Source organism: Neovison vison, chromosome 9, assembly GCF_020171115.1.
Source record: "Neovison vison isolate M4711 chromosome 9, ASM_NN_V1, whole genome shotgun sequence".
Lineage (NCBI taxonomy): Eukaryota > Metazoa > Chordata > Mammalia > Carnivora > Mustelidae > Neogale > Neogale vison.
Genome location: NC_058099.1, coordinates 40,353,487 through 40,378,517, shown reverse-complemented (window position 1 = coordinate 40,378,517; position 25,031 = coordinate 40,353,487).

Here is a 25,031-nt window from a genome sequence, read left to right as displayed (position 1 = left end):
CGGACGTAGGAGAAGGGAGGGAAAAATAAAATAAGATGAAATCAGACAGGGAGATAAGCCATAACAGACTCTTAACTAAAGGAAGCAAATAGGGTTGCTGGAGGGGAGATGGGTGGAGGGGACGGGGTAACTAGGTGATGGGCATTAAGGAGGGCACTTGATGTAATGAGCACTGGGTGTATAAGCAACTGGTGAATCACTAAGTTCTACTTAATTGGTTTGAGATAAAAAACAGTAGTTAGATACAACTGCTTATTTATTGTGAATATAAAGATGAATTACATTACAATAATGTATTATGCTGATACATATATTTTAATTCAAAATAATTTGATCATGATCTCAATTTTATTAAATGCATATATGCCTGATGTCTTTGGAAACTTGAATTTTTCTTCTTGCTCATGAAATAGACCTTAGATTGTGGTGGTAGACATATTGAGAGTTTGGATGGTTCCACAGAGAATAGCTATAAGATTAGAAACAATATATGCAGCTCTGCAAACAATACCCAGCAAACAACATTCATCCAATAGAGTAAAGGAGAGCAAGAATGAGAGCCCAAGGACTCAGCACATCAGTGCTTCACATTCATTTTCCTAACGAGTTTGATGTGATAGATAAATGAAATACTTTACTTAGCAAAAGTCATTTGAACTTTGTAACACTCTAAAGCTAATTTACATTTTTAACCTTTGTGTAAAAACAAATTTGAAAACCCAAGATTCCTATCCGCAAAGTTACAGCACATTCAGATCAAATGAAATGCTATAACAAAGTTCTTAATAATTTATGTCCCAAACATGTGATTTTTTTCTTAAATTATGAAAGAATTTCAAGCTAAGAAAGCTGTATATATACATGTAAAAATAAGGAAGGTAATTCTATAAGTGTATTTCATAGCTATTATGAACTACTTTTTTTTTCCCTTTAGATTATTTCATTCAAATGGCCACTGCTGGACTAAAAATGTAGGATGTTAAAATGAGGCATTTAGCTCAATACTATTCCACTGCATGTATATACCACATTTTCTTAACTCATTCATCTTGTGATGGTCACTTGCATTGTTTCCATATTGGTCTACTCTGAATAATGCTGCAGTGAACATGAGGGGTGTAGATATCTCTTGGAGATGTTGATTTCAATTCTTTTGGATATATATCCCAAAGTGGTATTGCTACATCACATGGTTCTATTTTTTAGCTTTTTAAGGAATCTCTGTACTGTTTCCATAGCTGTACTATTTTACATTGCCATCAACATTCTTACAATGGTTCCAATTTCCTACAACGTCACCAATACTTGTTATCTTTACTTTTTGTTTAGCTTTGTTTTTAAATTCCAGTTGTCCTAATAGGCTTGAGATATTTCATTGTAGTTCTAATGTGAATTTCCCTGATAATGATGTTGACCATCTTTTCATATACGTCTTGGCCATTTGTACATCATCTTTGGAGAAATATCAATTTGAGTCTTTTGCTCATTTTTTAATGGGGTTATCACAAAAAAGGGGGGCACTAGAAAATTCTGGGAAATGTTGGATAGGAATATCACCTTGACTGCTATGGTGGTAACATGTGTGTTTATTTATGTCCATATTTATCAAATTGTATACATTGAATATGAGCAGTTCTTTATTATTTATACTTCAATAAAGCTGTTAAAAAATAAAAGCTTTCAGAGAATAAAGCTAATGCCTGAGAAAAATAAGGTAGTATTTACCAATTGTCAGGCCCTACTCTAAGCATTTTAAATACATGACATTAACTCTTGGTGGTTATAACTCTTGATACTGCACACCAACTCAATAAAATAGGTACTATTCTTGTGCCTCATGAAACTGAGCCAGAGGAAAGTACCACCATCACTAGATAAAAAGTAGAGAAGGGACTCAAGTCCTGGCAGTCAATTCATTTCAAATTGATACCCAACTTCCTCTGCCTTGCCTGATGGACTGAGATGGGAATTAGCTCTTTAAAGTCAAATAACGAGTGAACTCAAGCAATAAATATTTGATTCCTTAAAATGACAATTAAGGTCAACAGAGTCTGATACAGGTTTCAGTCTTCCATTATGTTGGCCTCAGGAAGTTAGAATAAATTCAGCCAATGAGTTAGAAATTTACCAGAGGTTGGAAATTCATCTGCTTCATTCACGGTTTCTGAAGTCAGTAGACAACAGCCAAAACACACTCTCACATCTACAGTGAAATCTTTACCACAGCATCCCTGTGAGAAGGCATAGATGTCACCATTTTATAGCTAAATAAGTCAAAGCTCAGAGAAGATGAAAAATTTACTACAAGTCCCCTGTTTTAGGTAGATTTTCCCCCTTTGGTTGCATTGTTCTTTCCTGTGTGGCATGTGTCTCTCTTCTCATTTTATGAACCGGCTAAAGGACTTGTGCAGTATCAGACCACCCAGCATATACCGAGTCACCTTTCTCTTTTTTTTACCCTGAGATTAGAGGCATGGAGCTCTGACTCTTGTTTTATGATTTAACTGTAAGCACAGGGCAAAATACAAGGTATGACGTTCATGTAAAATATTGGTAAGTAAATTTACACGGATTGAAATTTCTCTTCTTGCTTTATAGATCAAACTACTTGCCTCGAAGCAGTATTACTCCTAATTGTACTAATAAGAGTGATCAAATTAAATTCCTTTATATTAGCTCTGGAAATTGACTTTCCTTGGTTGCAATCACTGAAGTCCATATAACTGATTTGGTTTCAGTTCTCTGGAGCTTCTTGAAAATGACCTCTAGCACTTCGTATAAATTAATTTTTTAAAATGCTTTTACATTTGGAGAACAGGGTTGACACCTCTAGGTCAAGGATAAAAGAGAATTAAACTTTTAACGTTTCAGATTTTCTTTTCTTCCTGTGGTTATTAGAACTTATAAATAAATGAATTTGTGTGAATAATTTTTTGTGAACAAATGAATCTTATGTGTTTTTTTTTAAATGCAATCTAAAAGTGGCTTGAGTACTGCACATAAACATTAACAGAAACATTAAGGATGAATTAAAGTAAGTTTCAAGTGATAAAGCTTAGTGGTACTTTAGTCCAAAACAGCAAAGGCAGCAGTTTTATATGCACACATCTACAATTTAACGACCAGAGATTTAATGAGAACACACCTCTCAAAAGTATGCAGGAAACAGCCATAGTATGAGGCAGCATTTGAAAAGTGATACATGAAATATATAAAGCAAGTGAAACAGGAAGACAAAAGAAAGAAACACATTCTTTGGTGAAGGATGAAAGAATAGTTCATGGAAGTTTTGTTCACGAGTATACTGGAAGGCCTGAAAAGAAAACTTAATTCAGGTAGAGGGAAGAGCACCAATATAGCATATACGTCTTGGTAGAATAGGACAGTGCTTGATGTGTATTTGGTGTCATTATATCTGGATTAAGATCTCTCCACAAATTTTTTTCAAATACCTGCCAAATGCAAGAAACGGAATTGACATAGTACAGACATGCATTGCACGGAAATCATGGAAGCTGTGGGTAATTAAACCTCTTTCAATCCGACTGTGAGCACTATAGCTCCTGATGGTTAGCAGGCAGTAATTTTTTGGTCAATTTTTGCAATTTCTAAGAGGAACTAAAGTTTACCCTAAAACTAATTTTAGAGACAAACTCTAAGAAAAAACTAAAAACAAAACAGAGGCATAGAGTCAATGAGTCTACATTTAAAATTCTTAAGTGAAATCTCAAATAACCATTTAATCAAAAGTCTAATGTGGTAATTACCAGCGATCTAATCTATTCATTAAAGTGTCATCACTAATGACTAAACTTGTAAACACTGCGTTTGCCAAAGTTACAGACACGTTTTTATTTTTAAAAATTTTATGACTGAAATATAAATTTCTTCATTTTGGTTTTTTCCATATTTAGTTTGAATGATGGAGATTTATTAAATGTGTTCTACTTTATTGCTGTGTGTGACAGGGTTTCTGAATAGGGGTACTGGAAATTAACATTTTTCTGTTTCTTTTTTTAAGATTTTATTTACTTATTTGGGAAGAGAGAAAGCATGAGAGGAGGGAGGGTCAGAGCAAGAAGCAAACACCCCTTGAGCAGGGACCCCAGTGCGGGACTTAATCCTGGGACTCCAGGCTAATGACCTGAGCTGAAGGCAGTCACTTAACTAACTGAGCCACGCAGGTGCCCAACGTATCTCTATTTCAAAAGTCCAGTCATGTATTACTAAAACTTCTAGGATAAAACAATGTAGAGTTTTTTGTGTTCATATTCTATATGACATTTGTAGGCAAATTAACTCATAAGAAGTACTTTAAAACCATCTTGGGGCACTTGGGTGGCTCAAAGGGTTAAGTGTCCAACTCTTGATTACTGTTCAGGTCATGACCTCAGGGCTGTGAGATGGAACCCCATGTCAGACTCTGCACTGGGCATGGAGCCTGGTTGAGATTCTCTCTGGCTCTCTGGTTCTGTCCCTCTGCCTGCACTTTCTTTCTCTCAAGTAAATAAATAAATCTTTTTCTTTAAAAGGTACTTCTTACTGTATTTGGAGGTAAGTGTTACAATAGTGACTTAATGCAAGATGTAAATGGGATGAGAAATGTAGAGCTAGCTGCCAGAGGCATTGAGGTAAGGCATCCACTACCAAGGCAATGCCATTTGAAGGAAGGGAAGGCAAAAGAAGGATGGCAGTATTCCACCATTGGGAGAAAACGCAAAGGCATAGAAGCATGGAAAGGCACTGGGAAAAGCAAGCAGTTTGGTGTACTAGTATGCAGTGTATTTGGAGGAGCACTTTGGAAAGAAAAGAAGACCTACAGAAAATTGAACATGGGACTGACAAACAATGAATTTTCTTAATACAATTAATGTTAGTGTAAGATTGGTAGTATTTAATTTGGGAGTCAGGAAGAGGGATGCTTGGAGAAAAAATAGAGGAAAAAATGAGCGAGGAAGATACTGTAATATCTGAGTTGGAAGAGAAACTGAAGTTCTACATTCTCAAGCTCACTCTTTTATTTCAGATGTTAAAATATTGATTACTTACCACAATGATTACTTCAGGCTTCTTTATATGAGGCTTATATCTAATAATTCAAGTTTCAATCCTGCATTAGATTCTGGAAAAGCAAAGCAATTAGGACAAAGTCCCTGACCTGGTAGAGCCCATGGAATCATGAGATACAAATAGGAATAGTGATGGCAATACAAAGCTTGGGGTTACAGCAAATATAAATTATAATTACAAGAGATAAAGAATTTTTAGGATTGCTTCACAACTCATATTTTGAGAACTGGATCTTAAAGTATAACTGTGCTCACCCTCAAAATTGGTATAACATTTTCTATGGCTTCAACTAATTTTATTAGTAACACTAATCTTTATAGAAATCAATGTTAATGATGCAAAACAAGTGATATATAGATTAGACTGCATATAGTCAAATAAAAATACTGTTTTCTGGGGGGGCATTGGAAAAATCATTTCTATATTTCTAATCTTTTTGTTAAATTTAAACATACATTTACCACCTTGGGGTATGAGGTTAAAAAAAGTATATATACACACACATGCACACAAATGTATATATATATATGTGTATACTTTATATATGTACATTATTGTGTATATATATGCACATTAGTATTATGGCAATATTAAACTTGTAGAGTCAAAAGGGAAGAGAGATAATATCAGGAGACAAAAAAAAAAAAAAAGCAAAAACAAAAACAAAGAGGAGAACAAAAAGAGTATAACAGAAGGCCACTCCTGTATCAGGACCCTGGTAGGTGCTTAATAAATGAGAAATTAATTTAAAAACAGATGTTTGAGTTGATTTTTCAAAGTAATGTTTAAATCATTATTTTTCATTTTTTAAATTTATAACAAAATTCTAATATTTTATTTTGAAAAATTTAGTATTTTTTATTTTAACTTTTTTAAAGAGTCATTTACTTTCTTAAAAAGTTTATTGCTTTTCAAATTCAATTATAGCTCTTACTAAAAAGATGAGTAGAATGAAAAGTTTAATATGTAAATATAATAATTAAAATTATTTTCCAGAAATGTTTCCAAATCAATATTGAGTTAGAATTTTTAGGACAGAAGTATTTTTTTCATTTAAAAATAAGTGATTAGTTTAAGAAAATGAGGGTATATATTGATATTTTAATTTATTATTTTTACTTCCTAGTAGTAAGTGAGCTGTACTGTCATTTACTGTTATAGCAACATGTACATGAAGAATGGCCACTGGATTGCAACTGCTGAAAATGATCTAAAAATGACTGGATAAAAAAAAAAAATTTGCTCTTTCAACTTCAGTACATGTGATCTAGATTATTTATCTTCTGTTCCAAGACCTTCACAGAAAGTGTTGGGACTATGTAATACATAGCTTTGAAGTTCACAATTTCTATATCATATTGATTATTCATTTGAATAATTTGCCAAATAGGGGAATACAAGAAGTGAAAAAATGCAACTTTAAGCTTGACTCCCCTCCTACAGCTCTCCATGACTTTGCTTCTCCTCTAGGTATTTGAGTTCCTTTAGTATATAATTCTAGTGTCTTATCTGGATCAGTTTATATATAGACAAAACACACATATATGTAATATATGTATTTTTTCTCTTATTTGTGTACTTAATGAAGAAGCTCTTTCATTACTCTTCCCTCAGTTGTGTTATAAAAGTCCCAACTCCCTAAAAGCATTCACTGCCCACTTCTTTCCTCTAGATCATTCTTTTCATCCAACATCATCATTGCACTATGAAGCACATCCACAGTCCTCTCCACTTCAGTGTAGCATCTGACAGGGTGCCACCACTCCCACATTCATTTTTGGAGATATAATTTTGACCAGAGTGTGTAAAAAACAAAACAACTACTTATTTCTTAAAAGTTTCTTTCAAAGATAAGGAATAGGGGTGCCTGTGTGGCTCAAGAGGTTAAGTGTCTGCCCTTGGCTCAGGTCATGACCTCAGGGTCTTAGAATCCAGCCCTGTTTGGGGCTCCCTGTTCAGTGGGGAGCTTGCTTCTGCCTCTCCCTCTGCCTATTGCTTCCCCTGCTTGTGCTCTCTGTCAAATAAAAATATTATAATAAAACAAATATATTAAAAAAAGAAAGATATGGAATAAAATCGGTGGTACCAGGAACAAAAGAAAATAAGCACATGGTGGAGATTAATTGGATAAAGATATTATAAAAAGAATTGTCTGAATATTGTAGAGTCCATTTACGGGGTTAACACAAAGAAATAAAACTTAATAATCAGAGGGGACTTTCCCTGGAAAATGGTTAAAAAAAAAAAAGTATACTATCCCTATAAAAACAATAAGAAAATCGACCACAGCTGAGAGTTTCAAGAAATAGAAAGGATTTAATTTATGATAAATTTCCTGTCCTACAGTTAAATTAGCAGTTTGGCAAGGTTGGATGTGGACACAGCCAGTGATTTGGTTCAACGCCGTGCACAGGATTTGCCTACTCATCTTCCTATATCCAAAGGCTCACTAGGATTTACATATCCAGACATGACTGATGATATTTTATTTATTTTATTATATATGATTTTTTCTCCATTCACAAAGTTTGTGGTGTAGGGAACCAAATTTCATTCACTGGCTTCAAATAGTCACTATGGTTCAGAGTCAGCATTTTACATGAAGCAATTTTAACACTTTTTATTCTGTAAAATTAAGCTCCTAGCCAACAGTGTTGTCTTCTACACTAAAATTCAGTAAGCCTGCAGCTTCAGCCTGGCTTGTTACTGCATGTTTTTGTTCTATTTCTGGCTCACAGAGATTTTTTTTTTATATTGTATTTGAGCTCAGCAGTGACTTTTAGATTTTCTTTTTTAATATTTTATCAATCATTACTATGTGTTTAGAACAGAGAGAGTGATCAAAGCATGAACTTGATGCTCCAACTTGACCTGAATGCTGGTAGCATTGATTTTTTCACAAAACTGTGTAGCTGCTGTATAGAATATTAGAACTACCAGTCCTTCAAGCAGATCATATTGACCACAAACATAAGACACAATTTATAAATTATGCAACATGCAGAGAAGATGCAGAAACATAATGCCTCTTTCAATGAAAATATTTTTATGTAGTATTGGGTTTGATTTTTCCAAGGAGTTCAATTTAGTTGCAGATGCAACTTAGCTGTACTATTTTATCTATAGACTTAGAGAGGTACTTCTTTTATTTTCCATAAATGCATACCCATGCCAATATTTCAAAGCATATCTCTTTGACTTCTGGCACTACTACCACATGTTTTTTCATACTATCAGTTTTTTTAAGTAAACTGTGTATGTGTATACACACACACACACAAACACGTGTGTGTGTGTATGTATACATATGTGTGTGTGTGGGTGTGTGTGTGTGTATATATATATATATATATACACTGTAGAAATACAGTGAAAAATTCATTTTTAAAAAATAGTTGTTACAGAAGAAAACAGGTAATAACAGAAAAAGTAGTAAAGTATTAAGAGCAAAAGTATTTTTTAGGTTTGAAGTAAGATATAAGCTTCTATTTTGAAAGTACTCTCAGAGTAATTAATAATATAAAAAAAATCTAAGTCTAGGAGCATTGTAATGAAACAGTAAAACATCAAAGAAAAATGAACGCTATATAAAGCTACAAAATAAATGTATTTATGAAGAAACAGTTATTAAACTGATCTTAGATGTCTGACCTATAACAGTCAATTCCAGAAAACAGTATGATAGTATCTTCAGAACGCTGTAGAAATACAATGGATTCAGAAGTTTATACCCAGCTAAACAGTCATTTAGTAGCAAGAACAACATTCAGATACATTCAGAAAGCAAAAAATAGTTACCAGTGAATAACAGTGATTATTATAATGTTAGTGAATAAGTTTTAGCACCTAAAGACCCTCACTAAAATGACTCCAAAGCAACCTTTATTGAGAAGTAAATTGAAAGTAAAAAAAAAAAAAAAGTAGGAATAAATCCAAAAAAATGAAACATGTACATAAACTATATTAACAATGGTCTTCAAAAATATTAACTATAAGGGAGGAGTCAAGATGGTGGAGAAGTAGCAGGCTGAGACTACTTCACCTAGCAGGAGATCAGCTAGAGAGCTTATCTAAAGAGTGCAAACACCTGCAAATCCATCTGCAGATCGAAGAGAAAAACAGCAATTCTAGAAACAGAAAAACAATCACTTTCTGAAAGGTAGGACTGGCGGAGAAGTGAATCCAAAGCGATGGGAAGATAGACCCCAGGGGGGAGGGGCCGGTTCCCGGCAAGCAGCGGAGCAATGGTGCACAAAATCGGGACTTTTAAAAGTCTGTTCCGCTGAGGGACATCACTCCAGAGGCTAAACCAGGGCGAAGCCCACTCGGGTTCAGCGTGACCTCAGGTCCCGCAGGGTCACAGAAGGATCGGGGGTGTCTGAGTGTCGCAGAGCTTGCGGGTATTGGAGTGGGAAAGACAGCTACAGAGACAGAGCCGACAGTGGGCTCACAGTTCGGGGTTACCTTGAACCGGCCGCAGGCTCGGTGAGCTCGGAGCTCGGCCGGAGGTCAGGCAGACGGGAGTTACTGGGTGCTGTTCTCCGAGGGCGCACTGAGGAGTGGGGCCCCGGGCTCTCGGCTCCTCCGGGCTAGAGACCAGGAGGCCGCCGTTTGTATTCCCGTCTTCAGGAACTCTACAGAAAGTGCTCAGGGAACAAAAGCTCCTGAAAGCAAACCCGAGTGGATTACTCAGCCCGGCCCCGGGTAAGGGTGGTGCAATTCCGCCTGGGGCAAAGACACTTGAGAATCACTACACTAGGCCCCTCCCCCAGAAGATCAACAAGAAATCCTGCCAAGACCAAGTTCACCTACAAAGGAGTGCGGTTTCAATACCAAGGAGAGCAGCAGAATTCCAGAGGAGGAGAAAGCAAAGCACGGAACTCATGGCTTTCTCCCTGTGATTTTTTAGTCTTGCAGTTAAAGTAATTTTTTTCTTTTTCATTTTTTTTCTCTTCTTTTGCTAAATTTTTTAATTTTTTTAAATTTAAAAAAAATTTTAACTTTTACCCTTTTCATTTTTAACGTTTTTAACTAGTTTATCTAATATACATATTTTTTCTTTTTCATACTTTTCTTTATTCATTTTCTTTTTTTAAATTCCTTTTTTTTTTTCCTTTCTTTTTTTTGAACCTCTTTTTATCCCCTTTCTCCCCCTTCACGATTTGGGATCTCTTCTGATTTGGTTAAAGCATATTTTCCTGGGGTTGTTGCCACCCTTTTAGTATTTTACTTGCTCCTTCATATACTCTTTCTGGACAAAATGACAAGGCAGAAAAATTCATCACAAAAAAAGAACAAGAGGCAGTACCGAAGGCGAGGGACCTAATTAATACAGACATTGGTAATATGTCAGATCTAGAGTTCAGAATGACAATTCTCAAGGTTCTAGCCGGGCTCGAAAAAGGCATGGAAGGTATTAGAGAAACCCTTTTGGGAGATATAAAAGCCCTTTCTAGAGAAATAAAAGAACTAAAAACTAACCAAGTTGAAATAAAAAAAGCTATTAATGAGATTCAATCAAAAATGGAGTCTCTCACTGCTAGGATAAATGAGGCAGAAGAAAGAATTAGCGATATAGAAGACCAAATGACAGAGAATAAAGAAGCTGAGCAAAAGAGGGACAAACAGCTACTGGACCACGAGGGGAGAATTGGAGAGATAAGTGACACCATAAGACAAAACAACATTAGAATAATTGGGATTCCAGAAGAAGAAGAAAGAGAGAGGGGAGCAGAAGGTATACTGGAGAGAATTATTGGGGAGAATTTCCCCAATATGGCAAAGGGAATGAGCATCAAAATTCAGAAGGTTCAGAGAACGCCCCTCAAAATCAATAAGAATAGGTCCACACCACGTCACCTAATAGTAAAATTTACAAGTCTTAGTGACAAAGAGAAAATCCTGAAAGCAGCCCGGGAAAAGAAGTTTGTAACATACAATGGTAAAAATATTAGATTGGCAGCTGACTTATCCACAGAGACCTGGCGGGCCAGAAAGAGCTGGCATGATATTTTCAGAGCACTAAATGAGAAAAGCATGCAGCCAAGAATACTATATCCAGCTAGGCTATCATTGAAAATAGAAGGAGAGATTAAAAGCTTCCAGGACAAACAAACACTAAAAGAATTTGCAAACACCAAACCAGCTCTACAGGAAATATTGAAAGGGGTCCTCTAAGCAAAGAGAGAGCCTACAAGTGGTAGATCAGAAAGGAACAGAGACAATATACAGTAACAGTCACCTTACAGGCAATACAATGACACTAAAATCATATTTCTCAATAGTTACCCTGAATGTTCATGGGCTAAACGCCCCAACCAAAGACACAGGGTATCAGAATGGATAAAAAAACAAAACCCATCTATATGTTGCCTCCAAGAAACTCATTTTAAGCCTGAAGACACCTCCAGATTTAAAATGAGGAGATGGAAAAGAATTTACCATGCTAATGGACATCAGAAGAAAGCAGGAATGGCAATCCTTATATCAGACCAATTAGATTTTAAGCCAAAGACTATAATAAGAAATGAGGAAGGACACTATATCATACTCAAAGGGTCTGTCCAACAAGAAGATCTAACAATTTTAAATATCTATGTCCCCAATGTGGGAGCAGCCAACTATATAAACCAATTAATAACAAAATCAAAGAAACACATCAACAATAATACTATAATAGTAGGGGACTTTAACACTCCCCTCACTGAAATGGACAGATCATCCAAGCAAAAGATCAACAAGGAAATAAGCCTTAAATGACACACTGGACCAGATGGACATCACAGATATATTCAGAACATTTCATCCCAAAGGAACAGAATATACATTCTTCTCTAGTGCACATGGAACATTCTCCAGAATAGATCACATCCTCGGTCCTAAATCAGGACTCAACTGGTATCAAAAGATTGGGATCATTCCCTGCATATTTTCAGACCACAATGCTCTGAAGCTAGAACTCAACCACTAGAGGAAGTTTGGAAAGAACCCAAATACATGGAGACTAAAAAGCATCCTTCTAAAGAATGAATGGGTCAACTGGGAAATTAAAGAAGAATTGAAAAAAATCATGGAAACAAATGATAATGAAAACACAATGGTTCAAAATCTGTGGGACACAACAAAGGCAGTCCTGAGAGGAAAATATATAGCGGTGCAAGCCTTTCTCAAGAAACAAGAAAGGTCTCAGGTACACAACCGAACTCTACACCTAAAGGAGCTGGAGAAAGAACAAGAAAGACACCCTAAGCCCAGCAGGAGAAGAGAAATCATAAAGATCAGAGCAGAAATCAATGAAATAGAAACCAAAAAAACAATAGAACAAATCAACGAAACTAGGAGCTGGTTCTTTGAAAGAATTAATAAAATTGATAAACCCCTGGCCAGACTTATCAAAAAGAAAAGAGAAAGGACCCAAATAAATAAAATCATGAATGAAAGAGGAGAGATCACAACTAACACCAAAGAAATACAAACTATTATAAGAACATACTATGAGCAACTCTACACCAACAAATTTGACAATCTGGAAGAAATGGATGCATTCCTAGAAATATATAAACTACCACATCTGAACCAGGAAGAAATAGAAAGCCTGAACAGACCCATAACCAGTAAGGAGATTGAAACAGTCATTAAAAATCTCCAAACAAACAAAAGCCCAGGGCCAGACGGCTTCCGGGGGGAATTCTACCAAACATTTAAAGAAGAACTAATTCCTATTCTCCTGAAACTGTTCCAAAAAATAGAAATGGAAGGAAAACTTCCAAACTCATTTTATGAGGCCAACATCACCTTGATCCCAAAACCAGACAAGGATCCCATCAAGAAAGAGAGCTATAGACCAATATCCTTGATGAACACAGATGCAAAAATTCTCACCAAAATACTAGCCAATAGGATTCAACAGTACATTAAAAGGATTATTCACCACGACCAAGTGGGATTTATTCCAGGGCTGCAAGGTTGGTTTAACATCCGCAAATCAGTCAATGTGATACAACACATCAATAAAAGAAACAACAAGAACCATATGATACTCTCAATAGATGCTGAAAAAGCATTTGACAAAGTACAGCATCCCTTCCTGATCAAAACTCTTCAAAGTGTAGGGATAGAGGGCACATACCTCAATATCATCAAAGCCATCTATGAAAAACCCACCGCAAATATGACTCTCAATGAAGAAAAACGGAAAGCTTTTCCGCTAAGGTCAGGAACACGGCAGGGATGTCCATTATCACTACTGCTATTCAACATAGTACTAGAAGTCCTAGCCTCAGCAATCAGACAACAAAAGGAAATTAAAGGCATCCAAATCGGCAAAGAAGAAGTCAAACTATCACTCTTCACAGATGATATGATACTATATGTGGAAAACCCAAAAGACTCCACTCCCAAACTGCTAGAACTTGTACAGGAATTCAGTAAAGTGTCAGGATATAAAATCAATGCACAGAAATCAGTTGCATTTCTCTAATAGCAGATAAAGGACTAGTGTCCAAAATCTATAAAGAACTTAGCAAACTCAACACCCAAAGAACAAATAATCCAATCAAGAAATGGGCAGAGGACATGAACAGACATATCTGCAAAGAAGACATCCAGATGGCCAACAGACACATGAAAAAGTGCTCCATATCACTCGGCATCAGGGAAATACAAATCAAAACCACAATGAGATATCACCTCACACCAGTCAGAATGGCTAAAATCAACAGGTCAGGAAATGACAGATGCTGGCGAGGATGTGGAGAAAGGGGAACCCTCCTACACTGTTGGTGGGGATGCAAGCTGGTGCAACCACTCTGGAAAACAGCATGGAGGTTCCTCAAAATGTTGAAAATAGAACTGCCCAATGACCCAGCAATTGCACTACTGGGAATTTACCCTAAAGATACAAACGTAGTGATCCAAAGGGGCACGTGCACCCGAATGTTTATAGCAGCAATGTCCACAATAGCCAAACTATGGAAAGAACCTAGATGTCCATCAACAGATGAATGGATCAAGAAGATGTGGTATATATACACAATGGAATACTATGCAGCCATCGAAAGAAATGAAATCTTGCCATTTGCGACAACATGGATGGAACTAGAGCATATCATGCTCAGCGAAATAAGTCAAGCGGAGAAAGACAACTATCATATGATCTCCCTGATATGAGGTAGTGGTGATGCAACATGGGGGCTTAAGTGGGTAGGAGAAGAATCAATGAAACAAGGTGGGATTGGGAGGGAGACAAACCATAAGTTACTCTTAATCTCACAAAACAAACTGAGGGTTGCTGGGGGGAGGGGAGTTGGGAGAAGGGAGGTGGGGTTATGGACATTGGGGAGGGTATGTGCTTTGGTGAGTGCTGTGAAGTATGTAAACCTGGCAATTCACAGACCTGTACCCCTGGGGATAATAATATATGTTTATAAAAAATAATTTAAAAAAATATTAACTATATTATTGGGTCAAAAATAAAAGAATAACCTAAGACTTGAACTAAAAATAATCCTAGTGGATAAGTGTTCAGTTGGCATTTAACTAAGGCTCCTGTCATAATCAAGAGTATCCAAATACTGAATGATAGAGTGGACTTGGGAATTCCTAAAATTTTGACATTTTTCAAGAATCAAGGGATTCTGAGAAGCTTATCTATGACACATCCAAATTAGATACAAATCTAGCCAAAGCCTGTATATAAGATTAGGCACCTGTACTTCATTTCTGAGATGGATATCTATGTGGTAAGTAACTGACAGTGATGATACATACTATCACAAGAGAAAGGAAGATGGCCAGGATGTCCTGAGATGTTAAATGGCTAGCTAGATATTAAAGCTGAAGTGACTTCATAGCACAGCTTTGGCTTCAACGTAAGCTAATTAGTACCAAACATTTCTGCTTTTGCTCTGAAAGCCTTTTCCAATTTAAAAGAGATGGCTGCAAAAATATGCTGTGTTCTTGGTAGAATAGATTTTAAAAATCCCTACCAAGACATAGAATAGGGTAGAAGGAATGTAAGTCAAAGAACCAATAAAAGGTAATGTAGTTTGGTATCTCCCCAACATTTAAAACTGAAGCTTAAAGAATAAGTAAAACTGAAATATGAAAAATGACCTTACAGGATCATGTGAGCCAGAAATCAAATAGTACTTTCCTGAAACTATAGTTAGCATTTTCTCAGTTGTCCTGAGGATCAAAGGGCATGAACGTGGAGTATAGTTTTTGACTTGTAAATGCTCTTTGAAAAAAGGTAGTATCATTCTAGGCCGCAGATATTTCTCCTATTTATTTATTTATTTATTTATTTATTTATTTATTTTTAAAGATTTTGTTTATTTATTTGACAGAGAGAAAGAAAGAGTACAAGCAGGGGGAGCAGCAGCAGACAGAGGGAGAAGCAGACTCTCTCATGAACAAGGAGCCCAATGTGGGGCTCAGTCTCAGGATCCTGAGATCATGATCTGACCAAAAGCTTAAACAATTGAGCCACCCAGGTATACCTATTTCTCATTATTAAAAATGCAATATCTAGTACATAGATGAGAATTGTCAGACATGTATGGTTAAAAAAAAAGTTAGTGAGAAATACCAGAATTATATAGCATAAATAGACTCACAGGAATCCTGATGTTGCAATGTTCAAAGAGACTGAAAAATTACTAAAGCAACTATGTATAATATGACAAAAGATAGGTGAAAATGTCTAGAGAAACTGAAAATAAGACATGTGGCATAACAAATCTAAAAATGAAGAGATTTCAAACTACAAAAATTAAGAACTTGCAAAGATGAGGTTCACATAGGATTAAATACATAAGAGAAAATTAGCAAATTGGGGTATAGGTCAGAAGAGGATTATCTAAGACAAAAAATAAAAAATATATAGTTGATGATGAGAGACATAAAGGATCAACTGAGAAAGTCTAACACAAATGTGCCAGAGCAAGAGACAGAGAAAGAGGGACAGGACATTGAAAAGGAGGAAGAAGAAATATTGGGGGAGAGAGTGGCTGAATTTTTGTTTTTCTAATGAAATATCCCAAATCAAAGATTCAAGAAATGCTACAAATTATTCATAGGATAAATTTTAAAAATCCCTACCAAGACATAGAAGAGATAAACTAAAGTGTTAGGTCATGATCCCAGAGTCCTGGGATTGAGCCCTGCAGAGGGCTCCCTGCTCAGGTGGGAGCCTGCTTCTCCTTTTCCCTCTGCCCAAGCCCGTTGGGGTTTGTCTCTCTCACTCTCTCTCTCTAAATAAATAAATAAATAAAATCTTTAAAAAAAGTTTTAAAATGGAATCAGGTGGGGGTAGCCCATTACTTTTGTGAGGGTGGTAATATTACAGAGACCTCTCTGCGAGATGGAAGTCAGCAAACAACAGAAAGATACCTTCACTCTAATGAGAGGAGTTAACCGTTTTGTAGAAGTTGAGACTCAGAAAAAAAAAATCTCTCTTAAGAATGAAGACTAAATTCAGAGGAACAAAATTGAAGAGTTTGCCCCTAATTGACACAATAAGGAAACATTTAAAGGATATACTCTCATCAGAAAGGAAAATTATCTAAAAGAAAAATTAAAAGGGAGTGAAAGAATTCAGAAGAAAAAATATGTATGTAGGAATACACACACACACACATACACACACACTAATATTTATACATACAGTATTTAATTCTTTACAAATTAATAATTATGATGGTTTGTGAAGTTTCAAATATGCATGGCATTCATGTATGTTTGCCTATTTAAAAAATTACATGTTGAGAAGTTTAAGATGGAATTAATGGATATTTGCTCTTTCTAGCTAATTTAAGGATGTATCCTGTAATTTGGAAGGTAATTACTACAAAAAGAACGTAACAACAATAAATTGTTTATTCCATATTGGGTAAGGCAAACGTGGATTGCCCAAAAATATAAAATATGACTAAAAGAAGAAAAGAAACAAGGAAAAAATAAGTTTATAGCAGAGAGGGTACGTAGGAAGTACATAATAAAATGTAAGAAATGAACTCAAATATATCAGCATTAAAGTAAATTTAAGTAGATTAATTGCTCTCTTCTAAAAAGATAAATTTAAAATATAAGTACACATAAAGAATAAAAATTAAGAAATGGAAAAAGAGCCAATATGCAAATCTATCCCAAAGAAATTTTGTATAATTACCCTAACATCAGACAAAAAGGAATTTAAAAAAAGGATTTCCAGATAGAGATACTTTCACAATGATGAAAACTTCTAATTTTCTCAGAAAATATAATAAATCTAAATTTATATAAATGTAATTATATAGTAGTGCTGTTCAATAGAACTTGCTGGAATAAAAGAATGTTCTATATCTGCTCTGGACAATATAAGAGCTCAGTCCAATATGTAACTATGGAACATTTAAAATGTGGCTATTGTGACTAAGACATTGAATTTTAATTTAATTTAAATTAATCTAAATTTAAAGAGATACATGTGGCTAGTGGTAACTATATTGGACAGAGAAGTTATGTATCATCAAAATACACAAAGTAAAAATCGAGAAGTCAAAATAGAAGTAGAAAAATCAAGATTTATAATTGGAGATTTTAACGTATCTCTGTTGCTAACAGATAAAGTAAGCAGGAAAACAAAACCCTAAGGATAAAATTTGAACACAACAAATAACAAGTCTGGCATAGTTGGTATGTGGAAACTGTAGCATTCCCAAATTGGAGGCCATACATTATTTTCAAGAGCAAGTTTTATGAAAATTGACCCTAAGTTGGTGGACTTTAAGCAAATTTCAGTGAATGTAAAAGAAATGAAATCATATAGAATACATAGGAGAGAACTGCAGACCTAGAGAGATTTAAGGTAGCAAATTAAGTCATGTAATTAGAAAATATTTAATTTTGAAATAAACTCCTAACTAGCAGATAGATCCAAAGTAAAATAAAAAGGTTTAAGAAATCATTGTCAACAAGGGGCGTCTGGGTGGCTCAGTGGTTTAAGCCTCTGCCTTCAGCTCAAGTCATGATCTCAGGGCTCTGGGATCAAGCCCCACACTGAGCTCTCTGCTCAGTGGGGAGCCTTCTTCCCTTGCCCCCCCAACCCCCCAGCCTGCCTCTCTGCCTACTTGTGATCTCCGTCAAATAAATAAATAAATTCTTAAAAAAAAAAAAAAAAAAAAGAAAACATTGTCAATAGACATACAATATAACAGAAGTAAAACATATTAATATGCATTGCAGCTAAATTTTGCTTACAGAGACATTTTTAGCCTTACATGCACATACTAAAAAATAAGAAATGGCTAAAAATCAAAGGGCTAAGTATTCATTAAATAAAATTTGAAAACGAATTCATATTAACCAAAAGAAAGTTAAAGAAAAAAAAAACAGTAAGTGGAGAAATCAGACTCAATGAGAGAGAAGATAAAAACTATAAAGAAAATTGAAGGAGCAAAAGCAGTTTTGATAAGAATTGAAAAATTAACAATACATGTTAAGAAGACAAAAGGGAATAAGAAGCACAAGTGACCAGTTTCGGGAATATATAAGAACAGCACTAAAAAGTTGGTGTCATTTAAAAGGATTTAAGAATTTCTTGAACAACTTTCTACCTAATATTCAGAAAATTAAATAAAATGAATAAGTTTCTAGAAATATGTAAATTATCTAAATGGACACAAGAAAAAAATCAAATTCTAAATTGTCCTATATTATTTAAAAAGTGAAATCTGTAATGAAATATTTTGATAAAGCAAATGCTAGACCTAGATAGATTCACAAGGGCATTCTGTTATCATTTTAGGAAAAAATAATACCCATCCTACACAAAGTCCTCCAGAGAACAGATGGAAGAAAAAATCCCCAACTTGTTTTCTGAGGTCAACATAACCTTGAACCAAAATTTCAGTAAGATGGAAATAACAGGCCAGTATTGCTCATGAATCCAAATGTAAAACTCCTCAACAAATTATTAGAAAACCAATTCAGTCATATATAAAGACTAAAATACATCATGAACAAGTTGAGTCTATCAAAGGAATGCAAGATTGGTTTGTAAATTTCCAAAAGTATGTATTGAAACATTGGATTTTTAAAAAGATTTACTTATTTATGTTAGAGAGAGCAAGTACACGCAGGAGGGGCAGAGGGAAAAGAAAAGAGAATCTCAAGCCGATTCCCCACTTAGCACAGAGCCTGACATGGGCTTAGTCCCATGGCCCAGAGATCACAACCTAAGACTAAACAAAGAGTTGGACACTTAAATGCCTGTATCACACAGGCACATTTGAAGCAATGCTTTTAAGAATAAATACTGGGGATAATCTTTATGTCTTTAAATAGAAAACTAGAAATATAAAAAACACAATTTTAAGTTAATGAATTACAGCAACTATCTACCAACATAGATATATCTCAAAATATAATAGTAATCATAAAAGCAATTATTACATATTGCTACTTATTTAAATTTTGAATAGCAGAAAATCCTTTCAATTTAATATTTAGGGGTACCTAAATAGGTAGTAAATATGCATGGAAACAACTACTAATGGGGGAAAAAAAGAGTTGAGAATAGGTAAGGCTTACACTATCTTTTTTTTTTTTTTCCCCCACAGTTTCCCACCATTTAATAAAAGTGCCAAAAATTGTGGCTTAATGTTGTTTTTAAAACATTGTGATATATATACACACACACACCCATATTTATATATATATGGATGCCTGCTGGTTTATTATCTATTCTTGCCTGTATATCTGAAATATTCCATATGTAATATAAATAAGCAAAAATACAGATGCCATAACTTATAGGAGACTTAGCCTTGTGCTTTAGGATTATTAGACTGTTTCATCAAATTTCAATTTGAGACAGCTATTCAAGGTAGTTATTATGGTTTCTAATAATAAACTTAATGATTCTTCCTCCAGCTTTCCAGGAAGAATTCGCGTCTTTGTCTCTCAAAGACTTTGAGGTTTTATCCTTTTAACTAAAATCAATCAGCCATTTTGGCATTAGAAAAGGAAATCTGGTGGGTTATTTTTTTTAAACAGAAACTTATGACAATTTTAGTTTGTTTACTAATAAATGTTTAATTACTTTTACTTCCTATATGGTATATAAGCATTGCCATTAGGTGGGAGAAAACAAGTCAAGTCATTTCCACCATTACTTGCTTGTCAGAAATCATGTCCTTGTTAGTAAATCCAAGAACCAATTTTATTCTGTATCTTACAGGGTCTTTGTTGAATGTTGGTACTCAGGACAATAGATATGAAAATAAAACCAACATATAACACATTATTAAATAAAGATGAAAAAAAGACTTTGCTCCAATTAAGGTACGATGCACATACATGCTCAATAGTTGATCAGTTCTCAGATTAACTGCTATAGAATGGTTATGGGTTCATGGTGTAAATGACTTCACCTTCATGTTCAAAAATGTTTCATAAACTCTAAGTGAGGAGCGTAGCTAATTATATGAAGACAGAATATGAGTTGAATCAACCTCTGATTCAAACAAGTTAGAATCAAATTGATCACTACTATTACCATGATAAAAATCTGAGTATCTGGGAAAATGGCAGGAAATGGTATCTTTTTTTTGTTGTTGTTGAGGTATTCCTATCTGACAAGTCAGCAAAACAGGGCAAATATTTAATCTTGGCCACCGACACCTTCATGAAGTTATGTTTTATTGATCTCCTACATAGTTTTTAATATACAAATTCTTCTTTAAACTTTATTATCTCTGACCAACATTTACACATAGATAATATATTGGATGCTTTTTTAGCTCACAGCTCTTGCCATTGGGTTCATTATTTGTGGGACAATCTCATTCACTATTATGGCACTGTTTTAATACATGTTTTTTTCATATACTAATGGCTCACCAGTGTATGTTCTCATGAAAACTTCTCCTACAAGCTTAAGACTTACATCAAAAAGCCAGTCAAATTTCTCCCCATCTGTGCTCCCACACACGATATGACCAAAACCTGAAGAGCGCTAGAATACCCTGGTGTCTTGGGACTAGAATAACTGGACCATGTACCATATGTGTTCATCTTGATTTCCCAGTATTTAACAGACTTCTTGATTCATAGTGTGCCTTATCTAGTTAACTCAATAATCTATAATGTGCCCAATGTCCTTCAATTCTACCTCTCATGAAAATCAAATCTGTGTCTGCATCAACCTGCAGATAAAGTCCCTGCTGAATAAGAATATGAAATCAAGTTACTATCATTTTCTTTTCTACTCTATTGGATGTGCTAGGTTACATCTCCTTCACCTCATTTTTCTAAGATCAAACATGCCAGGATTTTATCCCCCCCATCCACCCAAAGAGAAGCGCTAGGACACCTGGGTGGCTCAGTTGGTTAAGCATCCACCTCATTTCAGCTCCGGTCGGGATCCCAGGGTCCTGGGATCAAACCCCGCATCAGGCTTCCTGCTTAGCGGGGAGCCTCCTTTTCCTCTTCTTCCACTGCTTATGCTTTCTTTTTTTTTTTTTCCTGGAAGTAACAATTATTTTTTTTTCCAATTTATTTATTTTCAGAAAAACAGTATTCATTATTTTTTCACCTCACCCAGTGCTCCATGCAAGCTGTGCCCTCTATAATACCCACCACCAGGTACCCCAACCTCCCACCCCCCCCCCCGCCACTTCAAACCCCTCAGATTGTTTTTCAGAGTCCATAGTCTCTCATGGTTCACCTCCCCTTCCAATTTAGCCAAAAGCACATACCCTCCCCAATGTCCATAACCTTACCCCCCTTCTCCCAACCCCCCTCCCTGCTTATGCTTTCTTGCTTGCTCACTCACTCTCTCTCTCTCTCTCTCAAATGAGTAAGTAAAATCTTAAAACACAAGAAACTTAAAAAAATTAAAAATAAGGGGTGGCTGAGTGGCTCAGTCGATTAAGCAGCTGCCCTCAGCTGAGATCATAATCCCAGAGGCCTGGAATCTAGCCCCACAGCAGGCTCCCTGCTCAGCAGAGAGCCTGCTTCTTCCTCTCCCTCTGCCTGCTGCTCTGCCAACTTGTGTTCTCTCTCTGTCAAACAGATAAATAAATCTATAAAAAAATTTAAAAAAATAAAAAAGAGAAGTGCTGTGAGCTCTCGTCTCAAATTTACTGATTACTGACCCACGAGTATATTGCGGTGAGGACACAGAGGTAGAGGTCAGGGAGTGATAGCTGAACTGAGAGAAGTTACTGAGGCAGTGTATATCCCAACTATTTGCATGATAAGATATAAACATTTCTTACAGATAAGTAGCTCTCAAGGGTTAAGCAGTCTTTGAGTTACCCCATAACAGCCAAGATTTTGGGTGGCAGCCCTCATGAGCAAAAATCTATGGGATGAATTTTGTGCTCAAGGCTGAGTAGGGAAAAATGAGGCTAAGACTGAATTAATCGCAAATGCGGGACACAGCATGCTTTGAAGTTCCTATAGAACCACATTTTCAGCAAAGACTCAAGGGCACCCTGATGCAGATTTCTGACACTCCTTTTTCTGTAGTCGTTCTTTCCTGAAACTCTCCTTCACAATGGTTAGTTATCTCAGACTTCTTGAACTTCATCTCTGCATCTGTTTTCACAGCTCAGCAGGAATGCTTTGGGATCCTGACACCGTTCTGTGGAGAAAAGGTACCGCCAGAGACTAATCCATGCTTTTCTTGCCCTGTCTTAAGGATGACAGTCTACTACTTCCTGTCGTCAAATATCTGAAAACAATTATTCCATATATCTTTTCACTGATCTAGTTGTTTAAGGTGAGTAAGCAGTTGCTATTATAACATCATGGCCAAAAGCAATTGTCAAAATAAGCTCTATCTGCTAAAATAATAATAATATGTCATTTAATATTGGTAATTATTTTTACTGATGCAGTTATAGAAAAGTTATTTGAAAAAGGATGTTTTTGTTTTGAACAATGAATTCTTCATTTGAATGTATGCGTATAAAACTAAACAGAATAAATGGAACATTAATTTCGGATTTTTTAAAGCAATTTTTGAAGTTAAAATAATATTAGATTTCTAACTGTGCATCAATGATACATTGGAAGGAAGTATTTCTTTTAGCAAGCAAAGATAATTAAAAATATTGATATGAATTCAGTACTATATAGCTTATTGAACAATAACTGTTTCCTCCCAAATACATGGAAGAAAAAATGCAAATTGCTTTTCAGAAGAAAGTATTTTAAAGTTTTGATAGTTCCAAAGAATACTTTTGATGAGCTGTAAATCTAATTTGAATGTTGTTATTATGTTTTGTGACCTTTCTGCTTTTATATTCTGTAGTACTCTCATTTTTTAAGAAGAAACAGTTTATGATGTAAACAAAAGGAAACTCAACATGTCTACAAGAAAACATTAAATATGATAAATATACAAACTGTCGTGTTTGTGGAAATATTGCAATTGTTGGTGTTGAAGTAACAAAGGAAAAATCATATTAATAGCAATATTGAAATAAACTTATACACAGATTCATTTGTATTTCTTAATAGTTACATAAATTAATGTTGATATAACTTTCAGGAATATGATAAGAAATTTACATTTTCTCCGAAAAATATGACACTGGCTCATTAGTTTGAATGTTTCCATGATTTTTAAAAAGAAAGTAATTTCATTTTGTCTAAACAAATATAAAAATGTAATATATAGCTGATAAAATTTTGCACTTCTCTAAGCAAGTAATTTGGTTCATTTTCTTTTTATTGCCCTTATTTTATGTATTCATAGGGAAAGAAAACTTTTGATTTTATTCCTCAATAATGTTCTTATGAAGCTTATCATTCCAAAGGACTTAACTCTAACTTAGAGTTAAAAATATTCCTTTCATAGAGTGTATACTTTCACAGAGTTTTAAGGAACAAATATTTTCCTCAGTAAGAAATAGATTCCTTCTATGTCAAATTCCCTGGAATAGGGTGTTAAAGGAGACTGCTTTTCCTCATGACTGATTTCAATCATGAGCAATTTTTCATATGCACCTCCAGGGCTTTTCCCAACATGTTTGCCTCTGAGGAGGGGCTTACTCTCTTTAAATCTTTTATTTACCTCGGTATAAAGTGATGCCTTTCCTGCTCCCCTAGGGGACATTTCTACCTTGCCAGAGAGAGGTTCTGACTTTGTCCTGCATTGCCTGTGAGTCACATTTTAGTGAACTAGATGCTAGGGTTAAGTAAGCAGGTAGGGTGAATCACGTGGTAAGCTGTATCTTCTAACCTTGCTTTCTTCTGCCATAAAGGTAATATGCTCATCATCATCTTTCATTCCTTGGTTTATTCTCAGTGTATTCAGAATTAGGCTAAGGAAAAGGGACATTATTTAATGAAGACCACTCTGAAGAGTCCAGCAAGGATAATGGCTAAAAATAGAAAACCGAGCCTTGTAGATCTGAGTTTGTATCTCATCTTTAGGTCTTAGGTGTTGTATTATGTTGGGCAAACCCCTTTCTCAGAACTTCAGTTTTCTTAAATGTAAACAAGAGTAAGATAGATTGTTTAAAAATTTGGTGACTACTGGTTTTATATATTTTAATTATAGTTGTATAAATACAGATATTTAATAATATATTTATATACTGTTGTAAGAATTAGGTAACTTATTTTTATATAGACATGATAAAATATTTAACAGGAAATAAATTGGAAATACTTAAAGTTATTATATTTATATGATACATAAGGCAGGAAGTTTTTGTACAATAATTTATGCATAAGAGACCCACAGAATATCAAGTATCAGTCACTTGAGGGAATGGGATCAAAGACTTTTGAATACAAGAGAAAAAGAGGTTCTTGAATATTTTGAGTCTTACTTCTTGCTGAACGTATTCTTTGAATATTCTAGGTACCTGTCAAGAGAAATAAACAAAGAAGGACACAATTCTCTTTTTATTCTGAATTCCATTTTCTTTCTGTGTTTCTTACTATTGCCACTGTTTTCCTTT